Raw genomic sequence first — 16,105 nt, 5'->3', positions numbered from 1 at the left:
GACCAATTATGTTTCCAATAGATTGAAAATCGGTGAATTAAGGATACGATGGTGACACGTTAAACCTCAATCATATAGAAATGGTTTCATTTAGTGTTCAATTAAATATTGAGATTCGCACAGAGACATCTGCTACATCAACCAAATCCTATCTAGTTTTGAAACAATATTGGGATATTTAAAAACTTATTGGATAACCATGTGGTCTTATAAAACGAGTTTATTTTGTATTCAGTATCATCGTAACGATTGTAATCATTCCTTTTTCCAGCAAAAAAACGATGCATCACCCACGCAAACAACATCCAACACCACCATCCCACACGAGATTTTTTTCCCATCCTTCTAGATGAAGCTCCTTGCCAATAACAAGGTGCACAATGTATTTTTTTCCACAATCCCCATCTAAACACCAGCAATCCCGATCCCAATGATCGGCTCACGTCTGCCTACTATACATCACCACCACTATATCCACAGACTGGCTCATCATTTCCACTGTTGTTAACACACACGTATCGAATACCCATATGCGGGGGCCCTGTTGTTTCTGCCTACAACCTGCATCCATCCATCCATCCATCCATCCATCCATCTACATGCCTACACTCCTCTTGCTCGTTAACGCGCGCACATTTTCGTAACTTTGGTTATAAAAGATCGATCCTCCTTTCCCGCCCCCGCATCGTCGATTCGCTCTTTTGTTTTCGCAATAACTTAACTATACCCACCGGACGATCATCCCGGGTAATGACGCGCTGGAGCAACAACAAGAGCACAGGTGGGGCAAAAAACGAGAGCGCGGATAATTTCGAACGAGACGTTGATCGATCGTCCTCTCGGGTCCCGTGGCCGAATTGCGCCGGGAAATTGAATTTCTACCTCGCAAAGAGCAGAGAAGGAGAGAAAGGAGTCCTCTGTGGCTCAACGCAGGCTTCTTCTGATGCAAGAGGGGGTTTGCAATGAGCGTTTGGGAGGAATAGAGAAGGATGAGTAGGCAGGGGTCGAAAAAAAGGGACAAGAAAATGGAGAGGAAGGGAAAGAGAGAGAGAGTCAATCTGATATTTTTCTGAGAAACGTCATTAGGCCACAGGAGGCCGGCTACAGCAAAGGGGTGAAGGAAGGAAGGAAGGAAGGAAGGAACGGACGGGTGGTACATGGAGGCTGCACGAGCGGGGGGCTATCACGTCACCACCCCCTCCTCCCTCCGCTTAATGGCGGAGAAATCGAATTTCATGGAATTTCAAGGCACCATTATATATACATAGCCGAGGCTAATAAAGATCGCCGTGACGCACACTCGCTAGCGCTCGATGATAAATACGACCACCATAAAACTCTCCGGGCAACAGCAGCGGGACCAACCATCAGCCAAGATTGTGCGCCTATATATACACAGGGGGACCTCATCATCGCGTTAGACGCCTCTTTTACAAATCGCTCGTATGTGTGCATCGCAACATTCGCTCGTCCCTGAGAGAACTCAACCGGTGCAGCCAGCGCTAATTAAACGATCGATTAAATTTTTGTACACGAGCTCGATGGTATCTTTTTCCCTTTTTTCTTTCCTCAATTATTTGTACCCCCTTCGAACTTTATAATTATGATGAATGAATCGCGGTAAAATCGCGGTGGTCATAAAAACGATAGCAGTAAGCTCGTACACGTAATTACATGGCACTAGTTTTTTAAGTGGCGCTCGTACATATACAGAACTTGGTGTGTTCTCCGCGTGTGACGTCTCGTTCGAGGTAACTGGAAAAATGAAATCCAAAAACCGATTTATGTGCTTACATGTTAATTTCTTTACAGTGAAATTCGCGATCTCGGTGAGCTTTTATATGCGAGGGAGAGAACGATCGATCAAAGGTGCACGTTCATGTGCAAATTTTTGTTTGTTTTCGTAGCTATCCTGCAATTTACACCTTGAATGCCAGGATCCTTTTTCTTTGTTGTTGTAAATTATCGGGTGCTCAAATTATGCAAGATCAAAGAATCTTTCGATGTGAATTTCGCGCACTCCCCGAAACGCAGTTTTTAAGGAAACGCGTGTGGTTGTGGGCCAAAGATTTACGGCTGAGATTCTGTTCCTTCGCAAGTGCGATTACGCGCAGTCGGAGCCCGAATGCAGCTGCACTAAAACATCGACGTAACGACTTGAAATTTCTACGAGCCGAAAGCCAATTCGCGATGGCTGTGTGTGCAGTTCTCAGACATATATTATATTATCCCGCGTAAATTACAATCGTTGGTCGAGCTGGTGTGCTGTGATTCGAAGAGAGTTTCGGAACACATTTCATTGGGCAAAAAGGATATAGAGGATCCCCCGCTCTCGAAGAAAAAAGGGGTAAACTCAGCCCACGTTGTACTGTTTTACCAGTTATAGTACCCCCAACATTAATTCTGGAAAATGGTGCGAAACGAAGAGTGCAGGTAAATTAAGATCCTTTTTTTTTTTTTTTTTTTTGTGACATCAGGAATATGTTTGAGCACTTGCTCAAGAGTTGAGAAGTTTGGAAATTAATGAAAATATCACAGTTAACTGGATCATCGATAAAGTCTTTTTTTCGAGCTAAACTTGTATCCGGTAACCTTTGACCTGATCGACATTTTTTGTGCTAGGTACCCCTTTAATTCGTGAATCTTTTATCAAGATAAAAATAAAGGGTAATTCTAAAAAGCATTTCGTGTCGACCAAAATAATTTAGAAACGAATACTACCCTTAGATGATATAATTTTCTTCCTGGGTAGTGTAATTGGCAAATGTTTGAATTTCTGGTTTTTTTCAAAGATATCGATACATGCAAAAACCATTCGTACCATTTTCAGAGAACAGTTAGTCAGCGATCCTGCGTGGTTCACCCATGCATGTATATAACGCACACCGTGACCATCATTCATGCCATACGAAATAAAAAGTACAGATAGAAAGAAAAGTTCGTTGTGGTAAGAAAAATGCTTTCCTCGCCGCTGAGGAATGACATCACGCGAGAACGTGCCACAGGATTACAGCCGCACTTTGATCGAATAATTCGCGGTTTCATTTGGCATTCTGCGTACTAGAGTCTCAGGCATGTTGCCTAATACTGCTCTATGACCATACCCGCAGGTAGATAGATAAGGCGAGAAGCGTATTGTCATCTGAAAACGTGTATAAGTATACGCAGCTCGGCCGAGAATAGAAGCGGCCCGCAAATTCCAATCAAATCAGTCGCAGGACTGAGACAGACCGACAGATACCTGCATGCAGCCGGAGTTTTACCTTTGCGGTTCTCGCTTTCGCCGCCGAGTTTACGAGTGTAGTGACATCACGCATGTATACGGGCACTTGACCTCTCTTTTTGCTAGGCCACTTTCCCGTAGTATGGCTAATCATGGCCTGCACACTAGCTGGAATTTTTCTCCTCCCCGGGCCTCTTATTTTTCGTGTTCATAATACCATGTTTTGACACGTGTTAGATATCCGTGGTTGGAAAAGAGAAAAAAAAAATCGAGGATTGAAAAACCGGCTGCGGTTCAAGATTTTTTTTTTTTCTTTCTTTGTGGATTGAAAAATTGGATAATGGGAGGCGGACGCCGCCGCTGAAATTACCATATCGAGGATAGCCGAGGGTATGATTACGAGAGGGGGATAAGAGAGAGCCTAATTATTATAGTTGTCGCAAGCCGCGCGGCAATTCTACGATCATTTGTGAGCTATTAGCAGTAGCTTTTGTTTTGCCGTGCGGCGCTTAGTCGTTCGAATAACGTTACGTACAAAAAAATTATTATTCGATCTATGATAATAATTTCTCCTTGCACTGAGAATTACTTAACATATGATCGAAGAAGCACGAGTAAATTGAAAAAATCCATACGTGTGCAAAACCATTATTATTGGATTTTTTTCTTCTCTATCATCTTCAATCTTTTATTTACATTGTATTAGAGAACCTCCGAGTGATTAGAGCGCAAATGTTTTTTCACAGACGAGCTATCCGAATATCTGATCATTTGTTCTCTCCATAATAACGATAATCAGAACATTAATGAATGGTTGAATAAAAAAAAAAACTTTATTAAAAAATGCAAAGCCAGTGTATGGAAAAGCTCACACATTTGTATCTTTATGAAGATAAATATCACGAAGGGAATGGGACGTCCATCATTAAAATTAACATTTCATCTTTCATTTATTTCGTTGGGAGTAAATCTTTTTCAAGGACCCAAAAGATAGTCCACAGCCACGAGATGCAAAAATAATGCAAAATAATTAAAATTTAGCTGGAATGCGCTCTCGACGTTTGCGAAAAAGGTAATTCCATCAGCATTAGCTTGTATATATAAATAAGCATAATGACCTCACTGAAAATTGTTTTCAACTAACGTCACTGAAAATTCCAGGGAAAATTCCCGGAGCTCGTTGAGATGGCGGTGGCGGTGGCGGCGACGTGTGTCTCCCTGCACGCGCTCACTTATACACTTATGCATAATACGTATACCTATCCAGCTGGTGCTGCGACCGCAAGAGAAAAAGTGAGTCCTCGGGACATGATAGAAAACATTTATGTGATACGAAGGACAGTTGTAGCGAGGAACGTGACTCTATGATAATCGAATCGAGAAAAGTCGGGACGTATACATGCTGGCAGGGCATAGCGAAGAGAAATCATTTTCGATGGGGGAAGAGCCAAACTTCTAGCAGTGCCTACGTGTAGCTGCAGGGAGGCGAGGCTGCATTATGAAGACGTACGACGTGCCGAGAAAATAGGCTGCTGCCGCTGCATGCCGGCAACATGAACATACAGAAGAGCCAATATAACGGGGCGAGCGAGTGAACGCGATGTAAGAAGAAAATTGCCTCGCCGCTAAGGCAACAGCAAGTAGTAGTAGTTGTTGTGTGTAGCTGCAGCCTATAACAGCAACCAACAGAAGTTGTTGCTGTCGGTCGGTCGGTGCATGAGGAGCCTTGGCTCTTTCTCCTCCCTGTATCACCTCCTCTCGCGTGCGTCTAACGGTTCACGCAACGGGTTACTTTATATACGAAAGTAAAACGACAAAGCTCATGGGAGAAAGAGAGAGAGAGAGAGAGAAAGCTAAGTGTCTTTTCGTTTCAAAGCCATTACCTGATGCCCCATCTTCTCTCTATTCGTTTTCTCAGGGCACGCGAGATCGACGATTATTGACGGGACCTTTAATACTGGGTTGACGGTGAATCATGAGCCTACATACTTTTCTTTTCTCTCTGCCTCTTTGATTTTTCTTGGTGCCCTAAATTGTCTGCTTTTTGACGCTGATTCGATGGGGTACATTACGTGATTGATTATTCATAAAATGAAATTGGTTTTTACAATCTCTTTTTTTTTTAAGCAATGAAGGTGTGAATTTTGAAAAATGTTTGGATCATGTTCTGAAATGTTTATATGATGGTTTTAAGAAAAATTTGGACAACATCAGTGAATTACAAAAGTAGTGCTTATCTCTCTTTCAAGTTTCAATCAAAATCATATGTCGTCGAGTTTGGATATTTACATGTCACATGGGTATAACTCTGACACAGAAGCTTAATTGACTTTTTCATGCTACAGGTGGCCTTCGTATAGCTCCTATTCTGATTATTAGACAAAGATAATGTTAGTAAATTTTAAAAAATCTCCATGATTCTTGATTGTAAAAAACCAATCGCAAGATTAGGAGATCTAGACCTAATTTCAAACGTCAACTCACATCACGGGATGTAGGTGAATTAAAATTGCAATGTCAAAAGATCCAGGCTTTTGAAATATTCGATTATTACAAGTTAAAAAGTTTTCAACATTAGATTGTTTAGGATGGTGATTGATAAGGATTATTTATAAAGTAATCTACTAACAAATAAAGACACTCATGTAAGTTGTAGTTTCTTTTACTTTAGAGACACACCTGAAATTTCCAACCAAAGAAGAGTCTCCGATTTTATCTCACACCTCAGAACTGCGAAGCTAAAAAAAATAAGCGCGTGGGTGTCACAACTCGTATAACCGTACGAGAGTGCCGGATACCAGTAGCCCTATCCTTTCGCGCTCGATGGTGTGCCCACGCACTACATTCTAAGATACAAAGACCCACAATCGAAAACCAGAACCAAGATGGAGTAGAAACAGCACAAAGAGAAGAGCATTGAGTAGAGGGGCAAAGAAAAAACACCTTACATGTAGACAGTTGGCGAAACGCGAGAAAGAAGAAGAGAAGGAGGCGAGAGATAGAAACAATCAAGCCGATAAGGGGCTTCGGTTCTCGTTGCGGTAGCAGCATCGGCGGTCTGTGTCGCGTGCGCCGGTGTCTCTCTTTGCTGGTATACACTCTGCTCCCCCTCGAAACGATAAATATCCTCGCGAGCGGGTATCTAAATCACCGTTTAGTACCTGCGCCGTACACACACTTGCCAACACAAGAGACGAGGACACGTATTCGTAGATCTGTTACGTATGTCCACATCCACGTGTGAATGGTGCAGTGTAAGGCACCTAGCATCGTCTAATTACCCTGCGCCACTTCCATCAAAGCTGCAGCTGCGCACACGGTGCACTGCCTCTCGAGCTCTCTGCATGCTAGGCGCAGCCTATGTACCTACTTATGTAGAGAGTCGATTTATCGCCCTAGACGCCAGAAGCAGCTTGCTCCAGAGACAATATTAGCGATCGACTGCAGAACCGTTTTCAAGCCACGGGTAGCCCATTGGCATCGTCCGTACATAAATTCGCAAGCTCAATCGTTCCTCGATTTCCAGTCGTTGAAAAGTCGCGCCGGGTATCGCGACTCCGCATCTCCTCTCCTCCACGTTATGTGGCGCTTTCAGATGTACGTATAGGTGTACAGAGGCACGCCTGAGCATACCGTCACACACGTGCATCTGCGATTACGAGAGCACATGGGATCCCCGGTGCTGATCTCGTGCTGATGTCATTAAAAAGACACTGTTATACACTGTAGTGTATGTATTATGTGGGCGCTTGTGTAAGCGGACTAGATACAGTCTGGAAACCCTATATTATAAATAGGTATTATGTAGACACACGACTGCATAGACGACTATGATGTAACAAGGTGGTGGCGATAGAGGTTGAATGGGGTGTTCCAGAGTCGAAACAAAAACGAAATAGAATAAGTTGGTTTTTATGCATGTATAAATATATACTGTTGGATAATCAACTGGCGGTTCCAAGGACAATTCAAACGTGACAGGCATTTGTATATTCGACGGGGTTAGATTTAGTTGATCAAGGGAGGATACGATGATACAATGAAATGGGTTTTGTTTTTGGGTCCACAAAAGAATAATGACAAACAAAGGGTAAGATAATGTTAATAAGATGATGTTACTGAAATTATGTTATTCATTTGTGCTATCAACAAAATTTTACCAGGCACTGGCGTTCTTTTGTACATGGATTTATCGTGTATAGTGACGTTGCTAGCTGGAGATCGCCTATACGAGTAACTTGGGTGAGCAGTAACTAACACTTTCGCAAGTTATCCATATGAACGAATGTATGTCTCAAACTAAGCAAGTAATAAGTCCTATTCCATTTACCAATTGAACTACCCCAGTTAACTCTTTCGGTTTAGAGATCTGTGCAACTCACCTTTTGGCTTAGACGTAATATTTTCCCGGAGGGGTATAGAAAACGTTTTGTATACTTTAACGTGGATTACTGAAAATGAGCACTGATTCTGCTACCAAATTCAATAGGAATAAATGATAGTTGCAAAAGCACACCATTCAATCGAAGCCGATTCAAACGCTGGGCATGTGGGAGTGCATGAGTGCATAAATAAGATAAAATCACTGTGAATCCGAAAAAGACGTTAAGTCAGAATAAGAATTAAATTTTATACTCAGCATTTAAGGCTGTGCTTTATTATTGCTCACGTGGGTAGGTTCATACATAGACGCTCGGACCACACGCAGTCATTTATGAAATACGCTAAAACTCAAAATCTAATGCGTGTGTCGTGCACATATAGTAAAATGTTAATCGGTGATTAGTCTGTGGCAATAAATAATTGCACGCGAGGTACGCCAGTTGGAGATTAACACGAACATCAACACGCATTGCCGAGTGATAAATTTGTCAAAATGCACAAGCAACGTGATCTCCGCATAATAGGAGTATGGCACAGCGCTATCGCACAATTCACGGGCTATTTAAATACTCACTCGGCCGATAGGGTCTCGCTCGATTATAAATTTCGATCCAGCACCCCAAGCGCGTCTGATAAGCAAACATTTTGCATAATCTCAATCTTACGCTCAATTTGAGCGCGCGGGATGCAATCAGCCGAACAGTTCGTAATTTCGTTCCTTTGAAAAACCCAGTGAGGCTCTGAATAAAAATGCCAATCGTTACTCACGCTGTGGTGCAATGCGATCCCTTAACTGAACGTTTCGCACAGAGGTCATCCTCCTCTCTAGCATCAATATCCATGTGTATAAAGTATAAAGAGCGTGAGCATAGATAAACCCGCACGGGTCTCGCTAAAAGATCGACTGCATAAAGTGTCCCTCTCTCTCCCTCCCGTTCGCTATCTTTGATTCTTGCAATACGTGCGCATATCCTATCCATTTCTCACAGCGTGCTTGGTGCTTTAATCGAAAAGTTACGAGCCAACGTCGGGCGAAGAAGCGGAGCGCCGATACAAAATCAGGCTTGGGATACCTGTACGCTCGACCTGTAAGTTCACTTTCGGGTACTTTTATCTGCACGGGACTGGAAATCTACGTTGGGCTATCTGTGTTTATTTTATTGCGCGGGTTAGCGAGGATCGTTCTTGACTGCGCGAGTGTATAGGTGGGTTAGGGCTCTAGACGCTCTCTCTGCGTGCAGCGTACAGCATTGCATGCACGAAGGTGTCGTCGAGAAGAGTGGATTTTTTTTCTTTTTAGATCGCAGAGAAAGATATTGCGTTTAGCTTATTAGCTTTTCGAGACAATTTTTGAACGAAATTACTTGAAAGCATCAAGAAAAAAAACTAGAGAAAGAATCTAACGTACAGGCATAATAACAAAAAACTAAATTTGAACAAAGAAGAAAATATAGTGGATTGAGAAAAAAAGGTGACACAGTGATTGAGAAAAAGCAGCAGGAATGGCGATTATAAGATTTTTCGAACAGATATTTAAAGGTATAAATAAAAAGGTATATAAATGTAAGAGTCAAGCAAGAATACGCAAAATCAATAATCTTTAAAAAAAAGACTTGTAAAGTTTAGAGACAATCGCTGAAAAAGACTGAAGATAAAGAAAAACGATAGAGTTAATTTTTATAGTTGGACTTACAATATTAATAAATGTATAGATGACACTAGTAAAAATAAACAAAAAGGTTACTGATGTAAATTGTAGATAAAACATTATAATGATAAATTGTTCGTTTGGTAAGTGAGAATTTAACTATTATAGATAAAATGAAGTTTTACATTCCATGCATAAAAGTAAATCAGCACCTATTTAAGGTCCTGTTTGCGATTAGGATCATAATCGACTCTGAATTATAACTCAAAGAGATTCGATGATTGATGAGAACAGATGAAAAAATATTGTTTACCGTTTAATTAAAACATAATTTGTTGACTAAACAATTTTATTTGTGACAGTATAAGTATTTGGAAGAATAAGACACTCGGCAGAAAAAGTGTTTATTGATAATGACCTGAACAAAATAAAATTTATGAAAAAAAAAAAAAAAACAACAATAATTATTTTCATAAAAAAACACCTTTCACTCAAAAGCCAATTTATTATTCGCAGGTTTTCCAAGTGTTGACATAAAAGCAACTCTACAATAATTAATTATGCTTCCACTCAACAAATTACATTTTACAACAGCATTCGCTCAAATAATAACCACGTAATTAAATAAACCTTGCAATTAATTACTCATTTAACCACACAAGCACGCAAACACGGTCATAAACAAATAAGTTTCTCACCAGAGACAAGCAGCAGCATCAGTTAAATAGAGCAGAAGGACTTTTTGCCCGTACAGTAAACGAACGTACGAAAGACTCTGGTGCGCTAATTGTGCAAAGAGGCAATTTTCAACGATAAGCGGCACCGAAACAAAGTCAGGATTTTGGTCCCGTGTCGGCGCTCGCTCTTAGCTGTACCGTTCCATAAATCCTCCACGCTATAGCGATTGAACAACTCTTCGTGATTTCCAATTTCACGCTTAGTTACGTTGCCACGTCACAACCAAGAGCTATGGTGCACTTTAGCGTACGGTTGTTTTTCGATGCATGAGTTATTTATTGAAAATTTGGAAAATCCAGCCTCGCTAATTAAAATTTAGGTAGAATAAACGGATTACTGACGCTCTCGAGTGTAGGTGTATTTTTTTGTCATTTTTTCCCCTCGTCGCTTCAATAGCCGCGCGTATTCCGGAAATCCTGTTGGTTACACGACCATGTATTACTGATAATCACATAGAGCACGTGAGCCGTGGAGAGATATTTTCAATCGCGTGCATCTGATTATGACGGATAGAAGCTTCAATTATTTATTTTTGAGTAAATTATAGCTCTCGTTTGAAAAAAACAAACAGGCTCCGTTAGTTTGATGTTTTCAGGTACCAATGGAATGCTGTTCGCTTTATGAATGAGGAAACATAAGTTACAACAAAAAAAGTTGCTAAAACTTAGCCGTTCGGAGCATAATTTTCCATCCCTACAGTAATTTTTAATGTCCATACCGTTAAATTTACCATTTTACAACCCTTATTTTTTTGAAAAAAAAAAAATTTTTGTGTCTCAGTTTTTACCGTGTAGTATATATAGTATATATATACTATAGTATATATAGTATATATAGTATATATAGTATATATAGTATAGATGAAAGATATTGAAGACAAACAATATTTGCAATTAAAAACTTTTTTTTCACACAATTGAGTACAGTGATATCTATCAATGGTTTCAAATAAATATTTACCTACTTAACACCAAGATTAAATATAAAAGCTGTGTATTGACTTTATAGTTAAATTTGTCAATATAATCTCATAATTTTATAACAATTGAAGAAAAATAAAAGAAAACTACTTGTTAAAACAACGAAAAGTTTCTCTGTCCCAAATCTAAAATTCTATTAGGGAAGTCAACCGATTTAACAATCAATTGTTACACATTTATTGGTGAAAGGTGGAAAAAAATCTTAAAACAGCACAGAAAGTCTGTGAGTAAAAGATAATCCGACCAAACTAACAGAAACACCAGAGATACACTCGAGCAATGTTCAAGGTTAAAATTATCCAGCAACATCACAGCAGTAGCAACATCAAGCGAGTCCCTGCAAAAATCACGCCAAGGCAAAGTCTCCCACAGCAACACGCCATATCTCGCTCTTTCTCTCGTTCACTCGTTAGCGAGGTTTAGGTATACACCTAGGAGAGTGCTCTAGTTACAGTATAGCCACAGTCCTGGGTATACAGGAGCTAATACCGGGCTGACTGCAGTACAGCAAGCGAAGGACAGACAGAATGTACTCCCATCCTTCCCAAGTCTTTGCACTCGACTTCTCCTTCTTTCCTGACCACTGCTGTACACACGTACACGATGTACATAGAGATACAGTGCGCGAATCTGTGGGTACGCGTGTGTATGTATGTCTCTCGTCACTCGGCAGTGACAGTTACAAGTGGCCAATCGATATTCTACATTGCGAACAGACAGCCCAACGCACTCCACTGCAAAATGAGCGCGAGTCCATTATACCCACTGGTGTGTCTCTAGCTCTGGTACTCTGCACCTATCCGTATGTTCTTTTTTTTACCCTCCCCAAGAACCTTATCACTCACTCACAGTTAAAGAGTACCTATGTGTGCGTGTGTCTGTGTGTGAGGGAGAAAAAAATCCGACTGCCAATCTCCGGCTTAACACATGCGTCGCCATAAAGCCTGTGGTGCACGCGAATGAAATTCGCTCGGCCAATAACAGATGCTCGAGATTGCCCGTGTGTGGTTAGCGGCGTTTGCTAGATACACGATGGATATAAATGTATGCTCGAGGTGCGCCTGTGTGAGAAACACGAGAGCTTTTTCTATACATTATTCTTGCACCACAAGAATATTTTATTCCACTGTTCAGGGTAGACGTGCGTGCATGCGTGTCAAAACCTATACAACGATTGTATAAGAATACGTGTGGATGAATCCAGACGATTAAATAGTGCTGTTTTTGCTGGGCCATGAAAATCCGTTTTTATTTTTTTTTTTTTTTTCATATATATATATGATTAAAATGTGCCTAATGACATGCTCCGATATATGAGTGGTGATGAATGTTTTGGACTAATGAGCTATTATACATCAGAAGTTTGATCAATGAAAAAATTTATACGATTTCTTTGACGATTGAGAATTTTGGGGTTGACTGTCATGGTTTTTGTAGTCAAGGTTTAATTTCAATTTAGAGACATCTTATTGTGTGTTTATTAAGCTTTTTAAGGTTATTAAGAACTATAACAGTCATCCAAAATTTTTATCACCATTAACATTGAAAAAATAACAGAAAGACTTTGTCAGGTTTCAAAAGCCACTAAACGATTGATAACATGACTTTACAAGTATCTAAAATTCTTGTAATGACTTAAAATAGTTGACAAAGTATTTCAGTGGCTTCCAATAATTCTAGAAGTTATCAGACGGCTTTTGATGGATTTAGGAGTATTTCAATGGTTTTCAGTGAACTTGAAGTTCATGAAAGTCTCTAAATGATTTTAGGGGACTTTTCTGTACTAAGTTAAGACTTTTAGAGGTATATTTAATAAAATAAAACATTTGTATTAAAACTGAAGTATTTTTGAAAATTTACTTCTTCATCTAAACAGAGGAAGATGAAAAAGTGGTATACTCACAAGGAAGGTTCATGTCTTCATACTTAATACTTTAAAGTCATCGAAAACCATTTAACGTCATCTAATTTCTTTTTAAAAACTTTTAACGACTTTTAAAATAATTCAAAAACTTTAAAAGTATTGTAAATACTCGATAAACCAGTCATAGTCATTCAAGTCTCGAAAAGACTTTGGACTTTTCATTAAAACTTAGGATCCCTCAATTTGCCTTATTCATATTCAGGAATAATATTTATATTTTAAATTTCGTAATGTAAACGTTATAATCACGTACGAAAAAAATTTATCTTGTGCGTTGGAAAGAAAAGTACACTTTCCTTCTATGAAAACCAATTTTAGCATTAAACCACAAAAACTGAAATTTTTATTCAGTTATTTCACTTTATGAAAATAAAATCCACATTTTGAGATAAGTATGGACAAGCAACCTACAATGCACGAGACAAAAGCCAAACAGCTATTTTCAAGAGCTTCGCATGTAACCCATCATTCAGAAAATGAATAATGCACTCGTCAAAATTGAATACGAACGAGAGAGATGAGATAAAGAAAAGAACAATCCCATCAAATTATCGAACTGAGAGCATATTGCAAAAGCTTTAGCGTACTTTCGCTCTTGTGGCATAAGATTTAGGCGCATAAGTACAACTTAGCTAACCAGTCAGTCAGTCAATTTAAATCACCATTCATACCAACGTACGTATATCGATGTTATACAATGTAACTCAATACCCATGCATACAAACGAGAGCATACGAGTTTTTTTTCAGCAAAAACGTGGGCACTGACGCCCATTACGAAAGCACCCGAGCAGCTTGTGCCCAACTAATGGCTGACTTCCACTTTTTCTCAAGTTTTCCACCTTGGCCGAATTCCGTCAAACGCCTACTTCCTGCCGTGCCTCTCATTGAATACAATATACCATTTGTCCTGCAACACATATACGACAGACAGATAAACATACACACGCACACACACACACACACACACGTAAAATAACACCTTCTCTTTCGTTACAACTTCACTCTTGTATGCTACGTAGTACGTATACACGTGTACACTGCTCTCCTTTGCAAGCTGTACTTTTTTTCCTTCCTCTGTTTCGTTCTTTTGTCTTAGGTTTGAGCCACGTCATCGTTTCTTATTGTAAGCTACATTGTCACACGGTTGTCCTGAGGGCGAGCACGAAGAAAAGAGCGTCTTTTTTGAAAGAAACGAAAGAGGAACGTGCGTGCGACAAAAGTTTCCGAAAGTGGTTTCGGTAATACACGTACATTTTTTTTTTTCACGAGTCAAAAGATGAAAACGAGAGTACCTACATGTGTGTACTTGGCGAAATAATTTCTGGCGTCGTAGCGTTTAAAGAAGGGCATAAGTTTTGCGGTACAAGTGAAAGTAAGTTTTTTGTTCAACCGGTTACATTACACTATCTTGCAGTGAAACGTTTAATGTTAATCTTGGATTAGTGTTACTCTAGATTTTGATAAAAGCTATTTTCAAACTGATTTTAGTAGAGTCCTTGCAATAGTTACTTCAGATTGCTATATATTATAATCAAGAAGGCAAGTAATCACAATCAGTTTGTTGAAACTAATACTTATCTGTGGTTAATACTGTAAAAATTTTAATGATAAGTAATTAATCATATTGTATGAAGCAATAATTGAGTCAAATTCGTCATTATATCCTTTATTGATTATAATAGTACGATAATAGTTCTAAATAATATTTATCAATATGTGACCAATGGATGTGTATTTCATCATTTGGAAATAAATAGAAAAATCCTTATTGTTTGAAAGAAAGAGCTATCTCTGAGAATGTGTTTTAGCAGTATTCAAAGAATGAATCAATGGCTTTGAGTAATTTCCAGGTTATTGTTAATATCGAAGGTACATTATGAAAACTGTTGGAAAAAAAAAAGATAAGCGGCTCCTATAATACTACTATACAGACATACGGAAGTGTAGATCGAGAGAACTGCATCCGCTGTAACGGCACACCTACAAACAAAATAACGCATACACCTATAGACTGGACAGCAGGGTTTCTTCCGGGGAGAGATGTAGAATTAGTGTTATTATTGGGCCAAATGTTTGGGAGCCCTACAGCGCATGAAAAAGATGGCATGGGAAACACCGTTTTTGCAAGTCCCTTTTCAGTGCTGTAGCCTTGATGTTACCATATACCTACTCTCCTTTACAACGAACGTCCCGCCGGTTACAGCATTGTTGAAGCATAATAAACTATTTGTTTGCTTTTGATGAAACTGTTTTTGGTACGATAGCGTGACTTCAATTCTCCTCCTCCTACGCACAAGTACTTATTTTCATATCACTTTGGATTATATGAATTTACTCAAGTGATTTTAGCTCAGCAGTACATTAAAAGAACTGGATATTGTATCGTTTTCGTAATGATCATGTGGTAGACGCACGTGATTTCTTTGGAGCAATGAGATTTGTAAAAAAAAATATCTTATTATGTGCAATAAAATGGCCTTTTGTGAGATTCTCAGAACGAGGACGGCATGAAATTAGATGTTTTATTGTTGAAATAATTTTTGTATTCGTGCAGTTGTACCTACTTTCCACATGTGAAGAATACAACGTAATTTAGGGTATTTGTAAAAAATATGGGTCATACATTATTAAATACAACTTGATTTTTACTTTCCAAGAGTGTTCATTTTCAGAATCAAAAGAAATAGTGAGGGTGGAGGAATCAAAAACATGTGTATAATAATTACTTATGTTGTCACACATACGTAGTCACAAAAATCTTGAAACCCTTGAATTTATAGTGACCGTTTTTTAGATGGACGTTTAAAATACTTTTGTTTAACTATTCATAATAATACTACTATCAACTTTAAGATGGCTTACTCCTGATAAAAAAGGTGAATCTTCAACCACTTGACAAAGAAAAAAAAAAAAAAGAAGAGTACTCCAGAGCAGCAAAAGTAATACCATTATTTAACTTGATAAAAGACAATTCAGTTGACAAAGAGCCACGGAATTTCAACCATCAACAACAAATCCCATTCAAAACCTGCAGAAAGATGGTGCCTTATAAGCATAAAGAGCGAGTGGGCCATCGAGAGAAATGTACCAAAACCCAATCAGACAGGATCAGTAGTAACAGCAGCATATGGACAGACGCACACTCGAGCTTTTCTCTCCCTAGGCGCGGACTGATTAAAAAGAAGGAACGTGTAAAAAACGAGAGGA

General features: G+C 39.2%; 1 protein-coding gene across 1 annotated transcript in view; it reads right to left on the bottom strand.

The window, feature by feature from the left end:
• The window catches only part of MESR6 (misexpression suppressor of ras 6), a 522,313-nt gene that overhangs the window by 305,326 nt on the left and 200,882 nt on the right, over positions 1-16,105 (bottom strand). The gene's annotated exons all lie outside the window — the stretch shown is intronic.

The sequence above is a fragment of the Copidosoma floridanum genome, unplaced genomic scaffold, assembly GCF_036245765.1.
Source record: "Copidosoma floridanum isolate Cflo_tuat_1 unplaced genomic scaffold, Cflo_Japanese_pri ptg000013l, whole genome shotgun sequence".
Lineage (NCBI taxonomy): Eukaryota > Metazoa > Arthropoda > Insecta > Hymenoptera > Encyrtidae > Copidosoma > Copidosoma floridanum.
Note: the sequence above shows the minus strand (reverse complement) of the source record. Positions and strands in the feature narration are given on the sequence as shown.